Raw genomic sequence first — 23,350 nt, 5'->3', positions numbered from 1 at the left:
GGCTGGCGCACCGCACTGATCTGATGGCAGGAGCCAGGTGCTTATCCTGGTCTCCCATGGGGTGCAGGGCCCAAGCACTTGGGCCATCCTCCACTGCACTCCCTGGCCACAGCAGAGAGCTAGCCTGGAAGAGGGGCAACTGGGTCAGAATCCAGTGCCCCAACTGGGACTAGAACCCAGTGTTCTGGTGCTGCAAGGTGGAGGTTTAGCCTAGTGAGCCGCGGTGCCGGCTGACCATATTCTTAATATTCCTGTCTAGGGCCTGTGTAACCATCTCCCACCTGCTGGAAGCATTGACTATCTAATAGTCTCACCTCTATGCCTCATAAAAAATGTCCACAGCACACAGACATGCCCCATCCTAGGACAGCACTGTCTCAGGTGGCACCCAGAGATCTAGGACTAATGGATATGGGGATCTACCTCTTGGTTCTCTTTGGGAAAACACTGAGTGTAACAGTGAAAAATTATTTTTAAAAAGACTTCTATATTTGTTTATCTAAATGGCAAAGCAATAGAGAAAGAAGGAAAGGCACATACACATACACACAGAGGTGGGGTGGATCTCCTATTCCACAGGGTCACTCCCCAAACTCCCACAACAGCTAGATCTGAGCCAGCCAGCAGCTAGCAGCCAGCAGTCAGCAGCCAGCAGCCAGCAGCCACTATCTCCGTCCAGTTATACCACATGGTAGAAAGGGGCCTAGTACTTGTGTAACACATTGCTGAATGCTCAGGCACATTGGCAGGCAAGTAGATCGGAAGCTTATTAGCCAGGACTTGAACTGACAATTTAAAATTGGATGCTGGTATCATCATTGATAGGCTAACACGCAGTGCCACAAGGCTGGCTCCACCATGGAGTGTTGAGACTCATATCCAGTTATACTGGAGCTCAACCAATCATGTTTTCAATCCTAATTAGTCACAAGCACACAGATTGATTTTTTTCACATTCTCAGTGGCCATGCCATATACAACTCTACATATCAAACATGTGGACATTGAATCCAATCTTCAGGAGACAGCGAAGCAGCCAGTCAGACAAGGGGCTCCAATATAACCAGCTCTGCTGGTTTGCTCACCAAATGTCTGCCATGATGTTGGGCTGAGTCTGCCAGAGCAGATGTGTAGAACCAGGAAGTCATTCCACATGAATTCCATGACCCAATGACTTGAGACATTATCACTTCCTCCCTAGGTCTGCACCAGTATCTAAAAAATACTTCCCCAGGGACACACTACACAAGAAAATGTGCCTGCCAAACATAGGCCACATGGTGAGTGGAAGTTTCTGTTTTGGAAAAATTATTTTGCCCCAAATCAAAGAGGGTTGGTAATTGTATTCTTGGAGACAATGCAGGATTCCTGTGGTAATCCGTGTACACCAAATACCAAGAGATCAACACAGTAGAGATTTCTGTCTAAAGTTATCTACCATGGAGAAGGTGGCTCTGCTCCACCAATCACCCTGGGCAAGGATGTGGGAAAGACCACTGGCTGGGTGAAGCAGCATCCAAAGTTTCTTATTCCTCAGTCCCCACTGCAGGACATGAAGAGCATACAGAAACTGACAGATTTTCTTTAAAGCTAAGGATGAGGAGTCACATTTATTAACCTAAAGTAATGTGCATGTGAAGCATGGTCTTCTCTGTGGTCAATATAGCAAGATTTTTCATCTCACTGCACTTTTTCTTTTCACACAATAGTAACCTACTTAAAGCTCACCTTGGGGAGATTTTTTTTCACTCACTTCCAAGTGAGATAAGACAAATCTCACAAAAATGTGATCATGTTTTTCTTTGCTTTCAGCTCACCTATGGCCCTTTTGATCCCATGCTAAATGATAAGGACCAGTTTCCCTCACTCTATCAGATGGCCACCAGTGACAGCTCTTTGGGCCATGGAATGATCTCCTTGTTGCTGCATTTTGGCTGGATGTGGGTGGCTCTCTTTGTGTCTGATGACATGAAGGGAGAGCAGTTCCTTCAGTACTTTGAAGCAGAGATGCTCAAGAAAAGTGTCTGTGTGGCCTTTACAGTGAAGCTCCCTGTCACAAAGAAGTTGTATGGGGATAGTGATCTCACTTTCATGAGTAGCATCAGAGCTTCATCTGCAAATGTGCATATACTCTATGGTGATGTAAGAGGTCTCATCATTGTGGATATTTCAGTGAGGTCCTTTTTAACCATGGGGAAGGTGTGGATCTTGACATCAAAGTGGGATCTTGTTATGTCTGAGACAAACCACATGTTGCACTCTCTACATGGAGGCTTCTCATTTTCACCCCACAAGGAAGAAATCCCTGGCCTCAAACATTTTGTCAAGATGGCAAACCCTTCCCACTACCCAGAAGACTTTTACTTTAGTAAATTATGGCTTTTCCATCTGGACTGCTCACTTGCAGGGTCATTTTGTGGACGTATTGGAACCTGCTCACGAAATACTTCCTTAGAGTTTCTTCCAGGACATATTGACCTGTTGACCATATCTGACTCCAGCTATTTAGTCTACAATGCTGTCTACACAGTGGCTCATGTCCTCCATAAAATGCTTTTGGAGAAAGTAGAAATGGGATCTCCAGGAGAAGCAGCCCAGCCCATGATTCTTCCCTGGCAGGTAAACCTCCCTTAGAACAGAACAAGCACTGGCCACTTGATGGAATCTAGAGATGTTTTATTGAGGTACAGCATCATGACCCTGCTTTTCATCTCAAGTTCAGAGAGATTAGGTACAAAAGAATATGGGCTCTTTCTTTTGGTTAGTGGTATATCTGTGATTGTTGGCTTTGGCTGGAAATTTCAGTCACTGTAGATTTTGAATGTTTACTTTCTAATCAGAAATCATATTAGGAAAGTTTCTAATGCTGGCTGAAATACTGTAAAGTATACAATGAAACACATGAGTAAACAACAGATAAAAAGTTGTCATTCCCTAATATTCTTTGGAATTTATATAAAGCCAAAAAAGACATATTGACCAATTATTTTTCATTTCTATTCATTTTTCATTTGTAAAATTTAACAATTTTGGCATCCTGCTACGTGTACATCACATGTAGATATTTATATATATTCATATATACAGCTTTTTCTTGGAATAGGACTATTAAATTAAAAAGGTGAGGGATTAATGACAATGTTCCTAATAAAGGGAAATTAGGGTATATATCATATACATGGTATGCTTCATGGAAACAACATGCTAGGATATCATCACAGTGTTTGTACTCTGTATATTAACTTGAACAAATCAGAAAAACATCTGATGTTTCTTTCCTGGGCCTGCAGTATCTCACTCAGCATAGTGATCTTCAATTCCATGTATTTTGTTGCAAATATTGATCAAATCTATAATTGATTAATTATACATAATATAAATTAATTATATACATTATGTAATTATATAATATAGAGAAATTGCCAATCAGACAGGTAGAAAATTTCCAATCCATAATTTATGGTCCTAATTAATTCTCCACAAAAGGGAAACCAAAGAGTTTCAGTAGGACCCAGTGAATTTTTAGTGCATCATTTTTTCTATGCACATATGTACTTGTTAATTCAATATATCAATTTATGATCACTACAGCTATTTCTTTATGTTTAAGCTGTTGTCTGGTGGTGCTCATTCTAGAAAGTCAACTTTAGCACTGATGCTAAAAGACATCACAACACATTAGATGAGTCATCATCTGAGATTTGCAGGTGGAACCTGCTATATTGCAGCTGAGAAATTCAGGAAGTGTAATAATCAAGACTTTCTATTGATGCCTGTAGATCATGAAACCAATTCATCTTTACAAACACATGATAAGCACAGAGCAAGCGCCATAACTCTGTTATTCCCATCTGCTCCTTGATCCAACTGGCTCTCTGTGGCATCTGGTTGGGAACCTATCCTCCTTTTATTGAGTTAGATACACACTCTGAGCTTGACCACATCATCCTGGTGTGCAACAAGGGCTCGGCCACTGCCTTCTACTGTGTCCTGGGCTACCTGGGCTCCTTGGCCTTGGCCAGCTTCACTGTAGCTTTCCTAGCCAGGAATCTGCCTGACACCTTCAATGAAGCCAAGTTCCTTACATTCAGCATGCTGGTGTTCTGCAGCGTCTGGGTGACCTTCCTGCCTGTCTACCACAGCACCAAGGGGAAGGTCATGGTGGCCGTGGAGGTCTTCTCCATCTTGGCCTCCAGTGCAGGGCTCCTAGGCTGCATCTTTTTTCCCAAGTGCTATGTTATTCTTATTAGACCTGAGAAGAACACTTTGAAAGGCTTAAAGAAAAAAGCAAGTTCTAAAGGATTCTAAATTTTTTCCACTTGTTTTATTATCATATATTTAGAGTTTAGTACCAAGAATCCACTCTGAAATAGCATTCCAGAAATATGGGGGAACTAAAATTGATTTTTCCTTTAAAAACTTATTGTATTGGACATTATCCTAGCATTCTGAGTGCATGGCATAAATTTCTACCTTTGGCTTTGGCTCCTGTCATGGACGTCTGACTCCTGGGGACCCTGGAAGGAAGGGTTGAATCTTCATGTTAACTTGGTCCTGGCCACCTATGTGAAAAACTGGGGTCTGACTGCCTGTTGTTGGTTGTAGCCTCAGTCCAGGACAGGCATGGGGTTGTGTTTCTCTCCCTCTCAGAGTTAGTAATGGATTTTAGAGAAAAATTTTATATTGAGTAAAAATAAATTATGATGTAAATTTTCATCCAGACTACAACGACAATGTTATTTTATATTAAAAGGCTATCCCTGAAATGGTGGAGACTGAATTAATTTATATTTTTTATCAATGTACAGACAATGTAATTGTTCATATTTGCTAAGACATCTAATTATACAAGCTTTATGTTCTGTTTGCCCTGGCTATTGAGTGCTTGACATCTCTTTGTTGACATTGTCATTTAAGTGAGATTCCTTTTCCAGACACGGGAGGTGCTTGGTCATACAGTGTTCCTCTGTAGAGATATTGTGTTGCCCAAAATATCTTAATAAATTCTCATTGTTGAGCTATTTTGAAATGATGTCTTTATCAAACATATATGGAATATTCATTTAAACATGGCACCGAATCATTAACTGTATGTTCTTTCATCAATATATTGGTTTTTGTTTTTGTCTTTGTTTTAAGTTTTATTTTTTCACTTGCACATGCGATACAATGTTGTTTTTATTAATGTGAAATTCTCATAGCTAAGATGAACCAATTTTAAACTGGATAAGTCAAAAGCATTTAAGTACATGCATATTCATATTGAACATTCAGATTGTGCATAGTATGTTCACACATTCGTGCAATAGTCTTCTCTAAGTGGATTGAAGACATTTTCATCACCCTATAAAAATTTCTTTATGCAATAAGAAGTCAGTTTCAAACTCATATCATGCAAGCAATCATCTTCTTTAGTTTCTCTGAGCTTACCTTTTCTGAATAATTCTGATCAATATGTAGCATAGGAGTCTGGCTTCAAACCCATCCACATTGCAGCAGGCATCATTTATTTCTTTTTCAAACTGTATAACTTTCCATCTTACAGATTTTTATCATTCTGTTTTACAATTTTATTGATTCATTTTATTGCTCAACCTAGTAATATTTTATTTGTTATTTTGAGATAGTATAGTTTTAGTTTGCATTTGACTCAAAGGCTTAATGCTGCACTACATAAAGTGTTCAACAAATACCAAGAAAGAAGACCATAGTTCTGCAGGAATATAGGCAGGGGATGTAAATGATAATCCAATGAAAAATGTTCAACTTCTCTTATATGTAGCAAATTTTAAAATAACTTTTGAACATTCATGCTATGGTAGTGTGCAGTGGAAGGTTTCTGGCACATAACAAACCTTCCCAGGCAGACGAATCAATTAATTCACAAGCTTTTATTGGGATTCCGCTCCTGGGCAAGGTTTCCCAGCCCCAACAGAGCGTCAGAGGTTGGAAGGGCTCCTTTTATAGATATAGGGCATAGAGGTAAAAGGTTGAGGCAGGTCTGATCCTCGTGGGTTGACCTTTAGGCAACCGGTGGACCTTCACAAGGACTTTTCTTTCCCAGAAGTGCGGGTAGGGTCTCTCCATTCCCAGAAGTATAGGCCTTCTCTCCTTGTGGATCCCAAAGCTACCATGTAGTTCTTAATAATTTATTCCACAAAGATTTAAAACTAAGCATGGCAAAACATTGTATTTTCAACCAAAATGATACACACAGACAGTTTACTTTCCTTTAATTTATTTTTATTTCATAGCCAAAATGAATTTTTCTTTTATTTCCCCAGAACACTTTTATTTAAGGTATCTAAACTTCAAACATTTCATAAATACAACCTTAGGAACATTGTGAATCTCCACATCCTTCTTCCTCCTTCCTCTCCAATTTCCATTCCTACTTTACACTGAGATCTATTTTCTTTTTTTTAACTTTAATTTAATGAATATGAATTTCCAAAGTACAGCTTATGGATTACAATGGCTTCCCCCCCATAACGTCCCTCCCACCTGCAACCCTCCCCTCTCCTGCTCCCTCTCCCATTCCATTCACATCAAGATTCATTTTCAATTATCTTTATATAGAGAAGGTCAGTTTAGTATACATTAAGTAAAGATTTCAACAGTTTGCATCCACATAGAAACACAAAGTGAAATATACTGTTTGAGTACTCGTTATAACATTAAATCACAATGTACAGCACATTAAGGACAGAGATCCTACATGAGGAGTAAGAGCACAGTGACTCCTGTTGTTGACTCAACAAATTGACACTCTTGTTTATGGCATCAGTAATCACCCTAGGCTCTTGTCATGTGTTGCCAAGGCTATGCAAGCCTTTGAGTTCACTGATTCTGATCATATTTAGACAAGTTCATAGTCAAAGTGGATGTTCTCTCCTCCCTTCAGAGAAAGGTACCTCCTTTGATGACCTGTTCTTTCCACTAGGATCTCACTCATGGAGATCTTTCATTTAGGTCAATTTTTTTTTTTTGCCAGAGTGTCTTTGTTTTCCATGCCTGAAATACTATCATGGGCTTTTCAGCCAGATCCGAATGCTTTAAGGGCTGATTCTGAGGCCAGAGTGCTGTTTAGCACATCTGCCATTCTATGAGTCTGCTGTGTATCCCCCTTCCCATGTTGGATGGTTCTCTCACTTTTTTATTCTATCGGTTAGTATTTTCAGACAATAGTCTTGTTTATGTGATCCCTTTGACTCTTAGTCCTATCATTATGATCAATTGTGAACAGAAATTTATCTCTTGGACTAGTGAGATGGCATTGGTACATGCCACCTTGATGGGATTGAATTGGAATCCCCCGGCATGTTTCTAACTCTACTGTTTGGGGCAAGCCAGCTTGAGCATGTCCCAAATTGTACATCTCTTTCCTCTCTTATTCCCATTCTTATATTTTAACAGGGATCACTTTTCAGTTAAGTTTCAACACTTAAGAGTAACTGTGTATCAATTACAGAATTAAACCGATAGTATTAAATAGAACAAACAAAAATAATACTAGGAGGGATAAAGTATTAAGTTGTTTATCAACAGTCAGAGCAAGGACTGATCAAGTCACCACTTCTCATAGTGTCCATTTCACTTCAACAGGTTTCCTTTTTGGTGCTCGGATAGTTGTCACCGATCAGGGAGAACATATGATATTTGTCCATTTGGACTGGCTTATTTCATTCAGCATGTTTTCCAGATTCCTCCATTTTGTTGCAAATGACGAGATTTCATTGTTTTTCGCTGCTGTATAGTATTCTGCAGAGTACATATCCCATAATTTCTTTATCCAGTCTACTGTTGATGGGCATTTAGGTTGATTCCAGGTCTTAGCTATTGTGAATTGAGCTACAATAAACATTAAGGTGCAGACCGCTTTTTTATTAGCCAATTTAATTTCCTTTGGGTAAATTCCAAGGAGTGGGTTGGCTGAGTTTAATGGTAGGGTTATATTCAGGTTTCTGAGGAATCTCCAGACTGACTTCCATAGTGGCTTTACCTGTTTACATTCCCACCAACAGTGGATTAGTGTCTCTTTTTCCCCACATCCTCACCAGCATCTTTTGTTGGTAGATTTCTGAATGTGAAAAATTCTAACTGGGGTGAGGTGAAACCTCATTGTGGTTTTGATTTGCATTTCCCTGATTGCTAGTGATCTTGAACACTTTTTTAGGTGCCTGTTGGCCCTTTGGATTTCCTCTTTTGAAAAATGTCTATTGAGGTCCTTGGGCCATCTCTTAAGTGGGTTGTTGGTTTTGTTTTTGTGGAGTTTCTTGATCTCTTTGTAGATTCTGGTAATTAATCCTTTATCTGTAGCATAGCTTGCAACTATTTTTTCCATTCTGTCCGTTGCCTCTTCACTCTCCTGACTGTTTCTTTTGCAGTACAGAAACTTCTCAATTTGATGCAATCCCAAATGTTAATTTTGGCTTTGACTGTCTACACCTCTAGGGACTTTTCCAGAAACTCTTTGCCTGTGCCAATATCTTGCAGGGCTTCTCCAGTGTTCTCTAATAATTTGATGGTGTCAGGTCATAGATTTAGGTCTTTAATCCATGCTGAGTGGATTTTTGTGTAAGGTGTAAGGTAGGGGTCTTGCTTCATGCTTCTGCACATGGAAATCCAGTTTTCCCAGCACCATTTATTGAATAGACTGTCCTTATTGCAGGGATTGGTTTTAGATCCTTGATCAAATGTAAGTTGGCTGTAGATGTTTGGGTTGATTTCTGGTGTTTCAATTCTGTTCCATTGGTCTATCCATCTGTTTCTGTACCAGTACCATGCTGTTTTGATTACAACTGCCCTGTAGTATGTCTGAAATCTGGTATTGTGATGCCTGCGGCTTTGTTTTTGCTGTACAAAATTGCTTTAGTTATTTGAGGTCTCCTGCATCTCCATATGAATTTCAGCATCATTTTTTTCTAGATCTGAGAAGAATGTCTTTGGTATCCTGATTGGAATTGCATTGAATCTATAAATTGCTTTTGGGAGAATGGACATTTTGACGATACTGAATCTTCCAACCCATGATCATGGAAGATTTTTCCATTTTTTGGTATCCTCTTCTATTTCTTTCTTTAAGATTTTGTAATTATCATCGTAGAGATCTTTAACATCCTTAGTTAAGTTTATTTGAAGGTATTTGATAGTTTTTGTAGTTATTGTGAATGAGATTGATCTTAGCAGTTCTTTCTCAGCCATGGCATTGCCTGTATATACAAAGGCTGTTGATTTTTTTGCATTGATTTTATATCCTGCCACTTTGCCAAACTCTTCTATGCATTCCAAGAGTCTCTAGTACAGTTCTTTGGATCCTCTAAGTAAAGAATCATATCGTCTGCAAAGAGGGATAGTTTGACTTCTTCCTTCTTAATTTGTATTCCTTTAATTTCTTTTTCTTGTCTGATGGCTCTGGCTAAAACTTCCAGAACTATGTTGAATAGCAGTGGTGAGAGTGGGCATCCCTGTCTGGTACCAGATCTCAGTGGCAATGCTTCCAACTTTTCCCCATTCAATAGGATGCTGGCCATGGGTTTTTCATAAATTGCTTTGATTATATTGAGGAATGTTCCTTCTATACCCAATTTGCTTAGAGTTTTCCTCATGAAAGGGTGTTGAATTTTATCGAATGCTTTCTCTGCATCTATTGAGATGATCATATGGTTTTTCTTTTGCAGTCTGTTAATGTGGTGAATCGCATTGATTGATTTGCGAATGTTGAACCATCCCTGCATACCAGGGATGAATCCCACCTGGTCTGGATGGATAATCTTTCTGATGTGTTGTTATATTCTATTGGCAAGAATTTTATTGAGGATTTTTGCGTCTATGTCCATCAGGGATATTGGTCTATAATTCTCTTTCAATGCTGCATCTTTCTCTGGCTTAGAGATTAAGGTGATGCTGGCTTCATAGAAAGAATTTGGGAGGATTACCTCCTTTTCAATTGTTCTGAATAGTTTGAGAAGAATTGGAGTGTTCTTCTGTAAATGTCTGGTAGAATTCAGCAGTGAATCCATCTGGTCCTGGGCTTTTCTTTGTTGGGAGGGCCTTTATTACTGTTTCAATTTCTGTTTCAGTTATGGGTCTATTTAGGTTTTCTATGTCTTCCTGGTTCAATTTAGGTAGATTGCATGTGTCCAGGAATCTATCCATTTCTGATAGATTTTCTTGTTTGCTGGCATACAAGTCCTTGTAGTAATTTCTGATGATTCTTTTTATTTCTGTGGTGTCTGTTGTTACATTTCCTTTTTCATCTCTGATTTTATTGATTTGGGTCTTTTCTCTTCTTTTTTTTTAGTTAGTTGGGACAATGGGTTTTCAATTCTATTCATTTTTTCAGAAACCAGTTCTTCTCTTGGTTGATTTTTTGTAGCATTTTTTTGGATTCAATCCTGTTAATTTCTTCTCTGATTTAAATTATTTCTCTTCTCCTACTAGATTTGGGTCTGGTTTGTTGCAGATTTTCTAGGTCCTTGAGATGCAGTGAAAGCTCATTTATTTGATGCCTTTCCAATTTCTTGATATAGGCATCTATTGCTATAAACTTGCCTCTCAACACTGCTTTTGCCGTATCCCATGAATTTTGATATGTTGTGTTGTTATCCTCTTTTATTTCCAGAAAGTTTTTGATTTCTCTTTTGATTTCTTGAATGACCCAGTGTTCATTCAGGAGCATGTTGTTTAGTCTCCATGTGTTTGCATACTCTCTAGGGTTTCCTGAGTTGCTAATTTCCAGCTTCATTCCGCTGTGGTCTGAGAAGCTGCATGGTATAATTCTAATGCTTTTGAATTTGCTGAGACTTGCTTTATGGCCTAGTATGTGATCAATCCTAGAGAAGGTTCCATGCACTGCTGAGAAGAATGTAAAATCTTTAAATGTAGGATTGAAAGTTCTGTAGATATCTGTTAGATCCATTTGGGCAATAGTGTCAATTAAATCTGCTGTTTCCTTGTTGATCTTCTGTCCTGTTGATCTATTTCTTTTTTTTTATCTGTACCCCCATATTTATTGCCGCTCAATTCACAATAGCTAAGATATAGAATCAATCCAGATGTCTATCAGTTGAAGACTGAATAAATTACGGTATATTACACCATGGAATACTACACAGCAATTAAAAAAAAAGGGAATCCTGTCATTTGCAACAAAATGGATTCAACTGGAAACCATTACACTTAGTGAAATAAGCCAGTCCCAAGAAGGCAAATACCATATGTTCTCCCTAATCTGTGGTAACTAATATAATAGAGTACCTAAAATGTAATCTATAGAACTGAATTTGGCACTTTGAGATGTGATGACTTTGAACAGCCCTTGTCTCAACAATTGAGGAACAGACTTCTTTTGCATACTATTCGTTGAACTCTTTAACTTAATGTAAGGTTAATCATAGGTGTATAGGGCTGGCGCTGTGGCTCATTTGGTTAATCCTCTGCCTACAGTGCCGGCATCCTATATGGGCACCGGGTTCTAGTCCTGGTTGCTCCTCTTCCAGTCCAGCTCTCTGCTGGGGCCCTGGAGGGCAGTGGAAAATGGCCCAAGTGCCCGGGCCCAGCACCCGCATGGGAGACCAGGAGGAAGTGCCTGGCTTCGGATCGGTGCAGCACCAGCCATGGTGGCCATTTGGGGAGTGAACCAACAGAAGGAAGACTTCTCTCTGTGTGTGTGTGTGTGTCTCTCTCTCACTGTCTAACTCTATCTGTCAAATAAAATTTTTTTAAAAATTAGGTGCATAAAGATAATTAAAAATAGATCTTAGTGAAAAATAATAATGGGAATAGAAGAGGGAGGAGGAAGAAGGATAGCAGGAAGAAGGTGGGAGGGAGGGTGGGGTGGGAAGAATGAATCACTATGATGCTTAATTTGTATATATGAAATGCATGAAGTTTCTATACCTTAAATAAAAGGTTTCTAGTTTAAAAAAAGACTAGCTTCTTTAATTTAGCATAATCATTTTGAGCTTCACCCATGCTGTGGCATGTATCAAGTATCTAGGTTGTTATTGCTGAATAGAATTCCACTGCACAAATATACCAATTTGATTTATTCATCTACCTGAATAGACCTTAAATTGCTTTCAGATTTTATTATTATGAATAATATTATCAAAAACACATCTCCAGCTGGCGCCATGGCTCACTAGGCTAATCCTTCTCCTGCGGCGCTGGTACTCCGGGTTCTAGTCCTGGTTGGAGCGCCAAATTCTGTCCCGGTTGCTCCTCTTCCAGTCCAGCTCTCTGCTGTGCCCCAGGAAGGCAGTGGAAGATGGCCCAAGTGCTTGGGCCCTGCACCTGCATGGGAGACCGGGAGGAAGCACCTGGCTCCTGGCTTTGGATCAGTGCAGTGCCAGCCGTAGCAGCCATTTGGGGGGTGAACCAACGGAAGGAAGACCTTTCTCTCTGTCTCTCTCACTGTCCAACTCTGACTGCCAGAAAAAAAAAAATCTCCCCAGTTCTTATGTGAACCTATGTTTTTATTTCTGTTGGACAGATTTCTTCTATGCTTTTTAAGATTGTCTTACAGTATACTGAGTTGAAAGAAATATTTAGATATTATTAATATAATATCTTTTAGGTATATGATTTGCAAATATTTTCACCTAGTGTGTAACTTTCTTTTTTTTTAACTTTTATTTAATGAATATAAATTTCCAAAGTATGGCTTATGGATTACAATGGCTTCCCCCATACCGTCCCTCCCACCCACAACCCTCCCCTTTCCCACTCCCTCTCCCCTTCCATTCACATCAAGATTCATTTTCAATTCTCTTAATATACAGAAGATCAGCTTAGTATACATTAACTAAATATTTCAACAGTTTGCTCCCACACAGAAACATAAAGTGAAAAATAATAGATGATTTTTTAAATGATAATGAAATCAGATCAGAACTATTGTTATGTTTAATCCCAGTGAAAGTCAAGTTGGGAATTGATAATTTCTTTTTCTTTTTTTTTTTTTTTACAGGAGATCAGTTTAGTATACATTAAGTAAAGATTTCAACAGTTTGCACCCCCATAGAAACACAAAGTGAAATATACTGTTTGAGTACTCGTTATAGCATTAAATCACAATGTAGGGCCGGCGCCGCGGCTCAGTAGGCTAATCCTCCGCCTAGCGGCGCCGGCACACCGGGTTCTAGTCCCGGTCGGGGCGCCGGATTCTGTCCCGGTTGCCCCTCTTCCAGGCCCGCCCTCTGCTTTGGCCAGGGAGTGCAGTGGAGGATGGCCCAGGTGCTTGGGCCCTGCACCCCATGGGAGACCAGGAAAAGCACCTGGCTCCTGGCTCCTGCCATCGGATCAGCGCGGTGCGCCGGCCGCAGCGCGCCGGCCGCGGCGGCCATTGGAGGGTGAACCAACGGCAAAGGAAGACCTTTCTCTCTGTCTCTCTCTCTCACTGTCCACTCTGCCTGTCAAAAAATAAAAAAAAAAAAAATCACAATGTAGAGCACATTAAGGACAGAGATCCTACATGAGGAGTAAGAGCACAGTGACTCCTGTTGTTGACTTTACAAATTGACACTCCTGTTTATGGCATCACTAATCTCCCTATTCTCCATTCATGAGATTCCAAGGCTACGGAAGCCTTTTGAGTTCTCCGACTCTTACTTATTTAGACAAGGTCATAGTCAAAGTGGAGTTTCTCTCCTCCCTTTAGAGAAAGGTACCTCCTTCTTTGAAGACCTGTTCTTTCCACTGGGATCTCACTCACAGAGATCTTTCATTTAGGGTTGTGTTTTTTTTTTTTTTTTCTCCAGAGTGTATTTGCTTTCCATGCCTGAAATACTCTCATGGGCTTTTCAGCCAGATCCGAATGCCTTTAGGGCTGATTCTGAGGCCAGAGTGCTGTTTAGGACATCTGCGATTCTATGAGTCTGCTGAGTATCTCACTTCCCATGTTGGATCACTCTCCCCTTTATTTATTCTATCGGTTAGTATTAGCAGGTGCTAGACTTGTTTATGTGCTCCCTTTGACTCTTAGTCCTTTCATTATGATCAATTGTTAACTGAAATTGATCACTTGAACTAGTGAGATGGCATTGGTACATGCCACCTTGATGGGATTGAATTGGAGTCCCCTGGTATGTTTCTAACTCTACCATTTGGGGCAAGTCAGCCTGAGCATGTCCCAAATTGTACATCTCTTCCCTCTCTTATTCCCACTCTTATGTTTAACAGGGATCTCATTTGAGTTAAATTTCAACACTTAAGAATAACTGTGTATTAATTACAGAATTAAACCAGTCATATTAAGTAGAACAGACAAAAAAACTACTAAGAGGGATAATGTATTAAGTTGTTCATTAACAGTCAGGGCTATGCTGATCAAGTCACCATTTCTCATAGTGTCCATTTCACTTCAGGAGGTTTCCTTTTTGGTGTTCAGTCAGTTGTCACCGATCAGGGAGAACATATGGTATTTGTCCCTTTGGGACTGGCTTATTTCACTCAGCATGATGTGTTCCAGATTCCTCCATTTTGTTGCAAATGACTGGATTTCGTTGTTTCTTACTGCGGTATAGTATTCTAAAGAGTACATATCCCATAATTTCTTTATCCAGTCTACCGTTGATGGGCATGTAGGTTGGTTTCAGGTCTTGGCTATTGTGAATTGTGCTGCAATAAACATTGGGGTACAGACTGCTTTTTGTTTGCCAATTTAAATTCCTTTGGGTAAATTCCAAGGAGTGGTATGGCTGGGTTGAATGGTAGGGTTATCTTCAGGTTTCTGAGGAATCTCCAGACTGACTTCCATAGTGGCTTGACCAGTTTGCATTCCCACCAACGGTGGGTTAGTGTCCCTTTTTCCCCACATCCTCGCCAGCATCTGTTGTTGGTAGATTTCTGAATGTGAGCCATTCTAACTGGGGTGAGGTGGAACCTCATTGTGGTTTTGATTTGCATTTCCCTGATTGCTAGTGACCTTGAACATTTTTTCATGTGCCTGTTGGCCCTTTGGATTTCCTCTTTTGAAAAATGTCTATTGAGGTCCTTGGCCCATCTCTTAAGTGGTTTCTTGGTTTTGCTTTTGTGGAGTTCTTGATCTCTTTGTAGATTCTGGTTATTAACCCTTTATCCGTTGCATAGTTTGCAAATATTTTTTCCCATTCTGTCAGTTGCCTCTTCACTCTCCTGACTGTTTCTTTTGCAGTACAGAAACTTCTCAATTTTATGCAATCCCAAATGTTAATTTTGGCTTTGACTGCCTGTGCCTCCCGGGTCTTTTCCAGAAACTCTTTGCCTGTGCCAATATCTTGAAGGGTTTCTCCAATGTTCTCTAATAACTTGATGGTGTCAGGTCATACATTTAGGTCTTTAATCCATGCTGAGTGGATTTTTGTCTAAGGTGTAAGGTAGGGGTCTTGCTTCATGCTTCTGCATGTGGAAATGCAGTTTCCCAGCACTATTTATTGAAAAGACTGTCCTTGCTACAGGAATTGGTTTTAGATCCTTGATGAAATGTAAGTTGGCTGTAGATGTTTGGGTTGATTTCTGGTGTTTCAATTCTGTTCCATTGGTCTATCCATCTGTTTCTGTACCAGTACCATGCTGTTTTGATTACAACTGCCCTGTAGTATGTCCTGAAATCTGGTATTGTGAAGCCTCTAGCTTTGTTTTTCTTGCACAAGATTGCTTTTGCTATTCGAGGTCTCTTGTGCCTCCATATAAATTTCAGCATCATTTTTTCTAGATCTGAGAAGAATGTCTTTGGTATCCTGATTGGAATTGCATTGAATGTATAAATTGCTTTTGGAAGAATGGACATTTTGATGATGTTGGTTCTTCCAATCCATGATCATGGAAGATTTTTCCATTTTTTGGTATCCTCTTCTATTTCTTTCTTTAAGGTTTTGTAATTATCATCGTAGAGGTCCTTAATGTCCTTGGTTAAGTTTATTCCAATGTATTTGATTGTTTTTTAGCTATTGTGAAAGGGATTGATCTTAGAAGTTCTTTCTCAGCCATGGCATTGCCTGTGTATACAAAGGCTGTTGATTTTTTTGCATTGATTTTATATCCTGCCACTTTGCCAAACTCCTCTATGAGATCCAAGAGTCTCTTAGTAGAGTTCTTTGGATCCTCTAAGTAAAGAATCATATCGTCTGCAAAGAGGGATAGTTTGACTTCTTCCTTCTTAATTTGTATTCCTTTAATTTCTTTTTCTTGTCTGATGGCTCTGGCTAAAACTTCCAGAACTATGTTGAATAGCAGTGGTGAGAGTGGGCATCCCTGTCTGGTACCAGATCTCAGTGGCAATGCTTCCAGCTTTTCCCCATTCAATAGGATGCTGCCCATGGGATTTTCATAAATTGCTTAGATTATATTGAGGAATGTTTCTTCTATATCTAATTTGCTTAGAGTTTTCATCATGAAAAGGTGTTGAATTTTATCGAATGCTTTCTCTGCATCTATTGAGATGATCATATGGTTTTTCATTTGCAGTCTGTTAATGTGGTGAATCACATTGATTGATTTGTGAATGTTGAACCATTCCTGCATACCAGGGATGAATCCCACTTGGTCTGGGTGGATGATTTTTCTGATGTGCTCTTGTATTCTATTTTATTGAGGATTTTTGCTTCTATGTTCATCAGGGATATTGGTCTATAATTTTCTTTCAGTGCTGCATCTTTCTCTGGCTTAGGGATTAAGGTGATGCTGGCTTCATAGAAAGAATTTGGGAGGACTCCCTCTTTTTCGATTGTTCTGAATAGTTTGAGGAGAAATGGGATCACTTTTTCTTTAAATGTCTGGTAGAATTCAGCAGTGAATCCATCTGGTCCTGGGCTTTTCTTTGTTGGGAGGGCCTTTATTACTGTTTCAATTTCTGTTTCAGTTATGGGTCTATTTAGGTTTTCTATGTCTTCCTGGTTCAATTTAGGTAGATTGCATGTGTCCAGGAATCTATCCATTTCTGATACATTTTCTTGTTTGCTGGCATACAAATCCTTGCAGTAATTTCTGATGATTCTTTTTATTTCTGTGGTGTCTGTTGTTACGTTTCCTTTTTCATCTCTGATTTTATTGATTTGGGTCTTTTCTCTTCTTTTTTTTAGTTAGTTGGGCCAATGGGTTTTCAGTTTTCCTTATTTTTTTCAAAAAACCAGCTTCTTGCTTGGCTGATTTTTTGTAGTTTTTTTTTTTTATTCAATCCTGTTAATTTCTTCTCTGGTTTTAATATTTCTCTTCTCCTACTAGATTTGGGTCTGGTTTGCTGCGGTTTTTCTAGGTCCTTGAGATGTGCTGAAAGCTCATTTATTTGGTGCCTTCTAATTTCTTGATATAGGCACCTATTGCTATAAACTTGCTGTCAATACTGCTTTTGCTGTATCCCATAAGTTTGATATGTTGTGTTGTTATCCTCTTTTACTTCCAGAAAGTTTTTGATTTATTTTTGATTTCTTGAATGACCCAGTGTTCATTCAGGAGCATGTTGTTCAGTCTCCATGTGTTTGCTTACTTTCTAGGGTTTCCTGAGTTGCTAATTTCCAGCTTCATTCCGCTGTGGTCTGAGAAGCTGCATGGTATAATTCTAATGCTTTTGAATTTGCTGAGACTTGCTTTATGGCCTAGTATGTGATCAATCCTAGAGAACGTTCCATGCACTGCTGAGAAGAATGTGAAGTCTTTAAATGTAGGATTGAAAGTTCTGTAGATATCTGTTAGATCCATTTGGGCAATAGTGTCGATTAAATCTGCTGTTTCCTTGTTGATCTTCTGTCCGGATGATCTGTCTATTTCTGAGAGTGGAGTATTGAAGTCCCCCAGTACTATTGTATTGGAGTCTAAGTCTCCCTTTAAGTCCCTTAACATATCTTTTAAATAAACCGGTGCCCTGTAATTAGGTGCATATACATTTATAATAGTTACATCTTCCTGTTGAATTGAACCCTTAATCATTATATAGTGTTCCTCTTTGTGTCTCTTAACAGTTTTTGTATTAAAGTTTATTTTGTCTGATATTAATATGGCTACACCTGCTTTTTTTTTTTTTGTTTTCTGTTGGCATGGAATATCTTTTTCTAACCTTTCACTTTCAGTCTGCATGCATCTTTGTTAGAGAGATGTGTTTCTTGTAGGCAACAAATTGTTGGGTTGTGTTCCTTGAGACAATCAGCCAATCGGTGTCTTTTAAGTGAAGAATTCAGACCATTAATGTTTAATGTGACTATTGATACGTAGTGACTTTGCCCTGCCATTTTCCCGGAAATATTTTCTAGTATATGCTTTGAGCTTCCCATGCTCTTTTACTGGTAGGTGTTCTTCCTTTCCCTTCTTTCATATTGATGGCCGTGTTTCTGTGTTTCTGAGTGCAGCACATCTTTAAATATCTTTTGCAGGGCCGGATGTGTGGCCGCAAATTCTTTCAATTTCTGTTTGCTATGAAAGGTCTTGATTTCACCTTCATTCACAAATGAGAGCTTTGCAGGATATAATATTCTGGGCTGGCAGTTTTTTTTTCTCTTAATACGTTGGCTGTATCTGGCCATTCCCTTCTATCCTGTAGGATTTCTGATGAGAAGTCAGCTGTGAGTCTAATTGGAGATTCTCTGAGAGTAATTTGACGTTTCTCTCTTGCACATTTTAGGATCTTTTCTTTCTGTTTCACTGTGGTGAGTTTGATTACAACGTGTCGTGGTGAGGATCTCTTTTTGTCATGTTTATTAGGGGTTCTATGAGCTTCCTGTACTAGGATGTCTCCGTCCTTCTCCAAACCTGGGAAGTTTTCTGGTAGTATCTCACTAAAAAGGCCTTCTAATCCTTTCTCTCTCCCCATGCCTTCAGGAACTCCTAGAACTCGAATGTTGGTTTTTTAATAGTATCCTGTAGATTCCCAACAATATTTTTTAATTTCTAATTCCCTCTTCTTTTCTTTGGTTTGACTGTATGTTTTCCTGTGCTCTATCTTCTAAGTCCGATATTCTCTCTTCTGCTTCACTCATTCTGTTTTTAAGGCTCTCTAATTTGTTTGTCATTTTATCTATTGTATTCTTCATTCCATCATGATTTCCCCTCACTATCACAGTTTCATGTTCTACTAGTTGCTTTATTTCATTTTGATTCCTCCTCAATATTTCATTTTTTCATTTTTTTCTATCCTGTCCAGTAAAGAATTCTGTAGTTCAAGAATTTGTTTTTGATAATTTCTTAATATTCTTATTAATATTTTGAGATCCGCTTCTTACATTTCTTCTATCTCATCATCTTCATAATCTTGAATTGTTTTTTTTTTTTTTCATTTGGGGGCATCATAGTGTCTTCCTTGTTCTTATTACCTCGGTCTCTGCATTTGTTGTTTGGCATTGTAGAGATATTCTTTGGTTTCTTCACTGTGGTGTTTTTTCCTGTTGTATTATGACTAGAGTAAGTGGACTGTCTGCTTTTGATGGATCCTTAGAGGCTGTGATGGGTGTGGCCAGAGAGCTCTTTTTGTTTCTTCAGGGTTAAGGTTGTACAAAAGGTGACTCACCCATGTTGTTCTCTCCCTTGCTCGTTCTCTCTCTCTCTCTCTCTCTCTCTCTCTCTCTCTCTTTTGTCTCAGAAGGGAAGTAATTTGCACAGCTGAGTGGAATTTAAGGCAGTTTGTGTATGAAATCTGGCCCCTGTGGGTATTAGTCTGCTCTACCCCAAGGATCACACAAAGGGTCTATGCAGCCCTCAGTGTGGTCTCAAATTTCTCTGCAGTCTCTCACCAGATTGCCAAGGTTACCGAGTTTGTGTACTCAGTGAGTTCTCTCGCCCACTCTTAGATTTTCACAGTCTCATTTCATTAGCTCCACACTTTCACTATGTTCTAACCTCCAGTTATTTCTCCCCACCAGAGTCAGTTTTTTCTGCTTGGCTGATGGTGGGCACCGCTTTGTATGTCCAAAATGGTGCCTGCTCTTTGTCTTACTTGGCTTTGTAAGCTGAGTAGAGAGAAAGGCTAGTGTCCATGCCAGTTCCCCTTATTTATTTTTTTTTCTTCATTCCAGTCAGCCTGGTGAACTTTCCACAGTGGGGCTTCAAGCCTCCTTCCCTCTAGGCTCTTTCTGCCTTTCCCCGCCAATGACTTGGTTACCGAGGTTTTTGTCTCACCTCCCCTTCTAGCGCTGGCATGCAGACTCCACACCTCGGCTTCTGTGCCGTGGGCATCCTTGCTCTCCCTGTAGGTCCTCTGTGTCATATCCACTAGATCAGGAAGTGTTTCCTCTGCAATTTTTTTCCGAGCCTTTTCCTCAGATTACAGTAACTCCACTTTTATTAAACTATCTTTTCAAGATGTATTTTCAAATAACTTTATACACATAAGCTTAATTCTATGCTAAATAAAAGTTCAACAACTAGTATGAAAAAATAAACCATTCCTCAAAAATTGAGAAAAGGGCTGTTCAAAGTCATCGCATCTCCAAGTGTTGTTGTTTTTTTTTTTTTAACTTTCATCTTGTGATTATTTTAAAGTTAGCTCCCACATTTTAGGGAGAACCTGTGGTATTTGTCTTTCTGTCTACCATATTCATTTTATCTACTTGTCTACAGCAGGACATTCATTTTTTTCCACATTGTAACTGGTATAAACTGGTTCTCCATACTTTTTTATATAGCCGCTTTACCAGGTTACATTCCCTCCAACAGTAGATTAGCGTTCCTTTTTGCACACATCCTCACCAGTATTTGTTGTTTGTTGATTTCCATATGAAAGCCATCCTAACTGGGGTGAGGTGAAACCTCATTGTGGTTTTGGTTTACATTTCCCTGATGGCTAGTGATCCTGAGAATTTTTTTCATGTGTCTGTTGGCCATTTGGATTTTCTCTTTTGAAAAATGTCTAAGTGCTTTGCCCATATCATCACTGGGTTGTTTTGTTGTTGTTAAGTTTCTTGAGCTCTTTATGTATTCTGGTTATTAATCTTTTATCAATTGCATAGTTTGCAAATAATTTCTCCCATTCTGTCAGAGTCTCTTCACTTTGCTGATTGATTCTTTTGCAGTGCAGAAGCTTCTCAATTAGGTGTAATCCCATTTCTCAATTTTGGCTTTTATTGCCTGTACCTCTAGGGTCTTTTCCAGAAATCTTTGTCAATGCCAATGGCTGACATCATTTTAAAATCAGTATTTTATGACTTCATGATGAAGAGTAAGAATAGATTATATCAAGGTACATACACTTCCCAAATCTGTAGGCAAGGGCAATGGCTTCACTTGTATTTTCCATAGCCATGCTCACTGTCACTGTGCTCCCATCTTTAGTGATCTCCCACTCAGCAGTTTCTGCTGTACTGTGGTCTCTCACAGCTACTCATCTCAGAACTCTGGGTCTATGACAAACAAATGCTGTGAAAACCTAGCAACCAGCTGATTTCTCTCTGTTTTTTAACAAAATGGATAGCAAAAATGTTAGCCTAGTGATTATGATGACCATGTCCTCAGTGGAGTGTCTGAGTTCAAACCTTGGCTCCAGCTCCTGACCCCAACTTCTCAGTAATTCAGACTCTGTGAGGCAGTGGTGACAGATCAAGTATTGGTTCCCTGTCACCTATGTGCATTTATTTCTGGGAATCTGGTTCTGTCCCAAACCAGCCCCAGCTGAGTGGGTGATTTTGCTCTTTCCTCTTAGACTTATTAAAACATAAACATGGCTGGGGAATTTTTGAAATAAAAGAAAAAGAGTAATTGTGTGAATCTAACCTCAGCTGACTAGCAAAGATATAAATAATAATGTCATATTTATGAGCAGCTATTCCTGAATTTGGGAATATTGAATTAATATCTATTTCCTTAATCAATTTACTTACACTACAATCACTCATATTTGATATGATATCTATACTACATATGCTTTTTGTTCAGTTTACTCCGGCTCATTTGAGTTTGTCATTTCACTGTTGGAACCATAATTTAAGTGGGGTTTCCTTCCCAGTAGCAAAGTCTATTGATCATGCTATTATCCTGAAATGGATACTGTACTATCCACACAGCTTTTAATGAATAATCATTGCCCATCTACACACGCTGGTATTCTCAAAGATGTCTTGATCCTTGTTTTTATTAACATCAGAGTAGCTGACTGTGGGTTACTATGTTCTACCCCAACACCCACCCCCATCCCCCAAATCCTACATACTCTAACAGAGAATATGCTTATGCAAAGAATCTGTTTTAATCATGATTTACAATGTTTTCTTCCTGAACGTCACATTCCTATGCTTTTATGAAACCACAAAGCTGCTAACATAATCTTCAGGGGAAATCGTTGTAGAATCATTATTTAACTAATGAACTTTTCTTATTCATACTCAAAAAATAAAAATAAGGTGGTATCTTTATCACACATATATGTATTTTTCATGAATACATAGAAATAAGTCTGTAATTAAATACATAGGACTAAATCTATCTATTGACTGCTGTTCATTTTTTACTTCGCTTAGAGTTTTTTCCATTATTCCAAATGCAGAGAATGCTGTTTCTATTGATATATAATTCACATAGCTAAAAAGTGTATCATTTTAAACTGAAAACCTCAGTGGAACTGAAGCATATTCATACTTACATGGTACATTCGCATTGTATACAACATGTTTACAGATTTGTGCAAACAACATCTCTATGTAGATCCAAAACCACTTCACCATCCCATAGTCAATCTCTTCTCCATTAAGCAGCCACCAGCAAGTTCTCAGACCACAGGGCATAGAACCCTCCATCTCCTTCAGGTTCTTTTTAAAATTTTTAAAAATTTTATTTATTTATTTGAAAGTCAGACTGACACAGAGGCAGAGAGAGAGAGAGAGGTCTTCCATCTGTCGGTTCACTCCCCAAATGGCCACCATGGCTGGAACTGGGCCAATCCGAAGCCAGGAGCCAGGACTTCTTCCAGGTCTCCCACATGGGTGCAGGGGCCCAAGGACTTGGTCTGTCTTCTACTGCTTTTTTAGGCCATAGCAGAGAGCTGGATTGGAACTGGAGCCGATGGGAATCCAATCAGCCCCCATATGGGATGCTGGCACTGCAGGTGTTGGCTTTACCATGTACAACACAGGTCCAGCCTCTTTCCTTGTTTCTATAGGTTTACATATATTTTACATACGATAGAAAATATACTAAAAACATATTATCTGTTGCAAAGTGCTTGGACACCATCCTTTAAGTGTGGTCACACAGAAAAATGAAAAGGGCGTGAGGTAATGAACAAGACACATAGTTGGATAGAGCCAATACTCAGTGTATGCAGTTGCAAATCATTCTCATGGAACCATAACTTGTTACATTTTAAATAATCATATAAAAGTATTTAAGAAAATTCTTTTGAGATTTTTTCTATGAAATGTGAGAGAACATAGATATGACCAGGAAATCAATG

At 39.1% G+C, this 23,350-nt stretch overlaps 1 pseudogene; it reads left to right on the top strand.

Annotated features, from left to right (window-relative positions):
* Positions 1-23,350, top strand: part of LOC138848179 (vomeronasal type-2 receptor 116-like) — a 60,734-nt pseudogene that overhangs the window by 433 nt on the left and 36,951 nt on the right.

Source organism: Oryctolagus cuniculus, chromosome 16 (assembly GCF_051225735.1).
Source record: "Oryctolagus cuniculus isolate XC-2025 breed Fujian yellow rabbit chromosome 16, ASM5122573v1, whole genome shotgun sequence".
Classification (NCBI taxonomy): domain Eukaryota; kingdom Metazoa; phylum Chordata; class Mammalia; order Lagomorpha; family Leporidae; genus Oryctolagus; species Oryctolagus cuniculus.
This window is presented reverse-complemented; position numbering and strand designations above follow the sequence as displayed.